Genomic DNA, 2,815 nt, shown 5'->3' with positions numbered 1-2,815 from the left:
CAATTATTTGTGTCCTTCCTTTTTTTTTTTTTTTGTCTTTTATTTTGATGTGATCTCAAACTTGCAGAAAAATTACAATAGGACAAAGAACTTCTATATGTTCTTTCCCCACATTCACTGACTGTTACGTCTTCTCTGTCATTTATTCTTCTTTTTCTTTCTCTTTCCTCCTCCATTCTCTCTCTCTCTCTCTCTCTCTCTCTCACACACACACACACACACACACACAATCTGTTTCTTAATCACTTGAGAGTAAGTTGCAGACATAATACCTCATTACCCCTAAATATCTCAGTGTGTGTTTCTTTAGAATAAGGACATTCATTCTCTTTGTAGTACACTGACATAGCACGGATATCTAACTCATAGTCCATACTCAAATGTAACCAATTAGCCTACTAATTTCTTTTATAGCTATTTTTTCCTTGGTCAGGATCCAATTCAGGATCATGCATTGCACTGAGCTACCACGTCTCTTTAGATGAATCTGGAACAGATCCTTAGTCTTTTCTTGTCTCACATGATGCCCATTTGTCTCCTTACTGACGATGATCATTTGATGCTAACAATGATTCTAGATTTCTCCACTGTGAAGTTACTATTTTCCCTTTTGTAATTAATGACTACTTTCCGGGGAGATATGTGGAGGCTATGTAAATATCATGTTATTATCATACTTCCACCCAGTAGTTTTACATCTATTGAGGATTCTTGCCTCCCTGACTTATACGATGGTTGCAAAGTGATGATTTTTAAAACTCCATCATTTTCCAACATTTATTAGTTAGTATTCTATTGTAAGGGAGAGTGTTTTCTTCTTCCACACTTATTTCTATATTCCTTCAGTTGTTTATTTGCTTATACCAGCATGAACTCATGGATTCTTACCTTATTCAATGGGTTACGATCTGTTGCTATCATTTATTTTGATGTTCACATTGGCTCTGTTTGGGCCAGTGGGAGGCCTTCCATCTGACTCTCATGTCCTTTTGACATGCTCCCATCATTTTTTGAGTATTTCCTTAGTTTCAGCAGCAACAGGATGTTTTAGGCTCATCTTATACTTTTTCTGCTCAGTGCAAGAATCTGCCATTTTGCCAAAGAGTCCTGGGGCCTTTTTAGCAAGCAATGGGATTTATAAGCCAATTCATTTTTCTTTTGTGAGCAATGATGATGTTAGAGAACTGTTTGGGATGGAGCTCTTGTAAGAAAACTGGCTTTGGGGAATGACATGTGTATTTTTCTCCTTCTTTCCAATTTAGATGAGAAAATATAGGGTCGCTTTTCTCTGCACAACCCCATTCTTCCCTCAAATCCAATCTTTTCCGCCCTCAGCAGCAGCAGATCCTGAGTGTGGGTAAAGTCAGCGATAACAGCATCATGATGGGATTCTTGTTTCTCATTTCCTGAAATATTCACGCATTTTCAGGTTTTATTGACGATTCTTATGGATTTGGGGGAGAGGGATCAAGGGAATGAGGGCTAGACCCATGCTTAATAGGCTCTCGCAGATTAACAGAGATATGTTTTCATTAGTGATCTGGGTGCTGTTTGAATTAATGGCAGAGGCACATTCCAGAGGGTTTCTGTGTTTCTTTGAGATCAGAATAATGCAAAGAAACAGGACTACTATCCCTTTGGGTGACTACCTGAAGACATTTGGTTTTTCTCTTTTCTGAAGCCTTGAAAATAAGAGAGAATAGTCCTAGTTGGCTCTGATTGCAAAAAGGAACTAAGGACTGGTAGGTTAAAGCTGAACAGCTCGCCCAAAAAGTTTAAAGTAACTCTACCTTTGATCTAAAGAACTGGAAGTATGGCTCTATTAAATCCACATGCTTAGCAGTGTTTTTTGAAAACCTAATCTGGCCAGTGAATCGCAATGACCTTTCCTACCACTTTGCTGGCAAATTGCTAAATCTAACTGATGTGTTAAAGTGCTAGACAATCATCATTTACTTTGCTCTTTTGTACACTCTTTAATGTACAATCTAGCTTCTTGGTCTGATTGAGTCTTGGTTGGCATAATACACACATAATCCTACACAACAAAAAGGAAAAGAAAACACAATCTAAAATGACAACCAGCAAACGGGGTAGAAAATATTATTTCTACTATTCAGGTTTCCTCAAATGTTCTTTCTAAACCTCAGCCCAGGGGTCCAGAGGTCCAGAATGGCCTTGATGGATGGGCAAAGCCCTTGAAATCCATGCAACACACTAAAAATGCAAGATGGATTCTTTTTTCCAGAGGACAAAGTCTATAGTTTCCATCATATTCAAAAATAATATGATAATTGCTACCTTTTACGAAGTTCTTGCCATGTACCAGGCATTTTACAGATGAAGCAAGAGAGGCTCAAAGAGGTTAAGTAAGTTGCTTGATGTCACCAATTAAATAAGTAGTGGGGTTGAGATTTGAGCGAAGATGTGTCCTGTTGCAAAACTCACATTCTTTTCACCCCTGCACCATCCAGGACTATGTCTAGGGTGTCTGTGGCCCCCAAAAGATTATGACCACTGATTCAGAAGCTTCTTTTGAAGGGATTTGCTGGTGCTAATAACTCACCTGGGGAAATTCGGCTCCCGGCTCCATCTCACCGCCAGAGCTCAGCGCTGAAGGAGCTGTAACACCATAGAATTTCCTCTACCTCCATCCAGGCCGTTTGACATCTGGGGAAAAGGGGGCAATTACATGAATAAATAGGAGTGATTACGACATGCCTTAGCTTCAGCTTTTGCCTAATAAATTGGTATTTATGGTCCATAGAAGGATGATGACCTTTAAAAAATAAATTTTAATGAGCATATTTGTAGG

The 2,815-nt window shown here is 38.9% G+C and overlaps 1 protein-coding gene across 1 annotated transcript in view; it reads left to right on the top strand.

Annotated features, from left to right (window-relative positions):
* ADGRG4 (adhesion G protein-coupled receptor G4) overlaps positions 1-2,815 on the top strand; it is a 105,396-nt gene that overhangs the window by 2,364 nt on the left and 100,217 nt on the right.

This window comes from Crocuta crocuta, unplaced genomic scaffold (genome assembly GCF_008692635.1).
Source record: "Crocuta crocuta isolate KB4526 unplaced genomic scaffold, BGI_CrCroc_1.0 scaffold241, whole genome shotgun sequence".
Taxonomy (NCBI): Eukaryota; Metazoa; Chordata; class Mammalia; order Carnivora; family Hyaenidae; genus Crocuta; species Crocuta crocuta.
The sequence above is the reverse complement of the archived record's forward strand: the minus strand, read 5'-3'. Positions and strand labels throughout refer to the sequence as shown.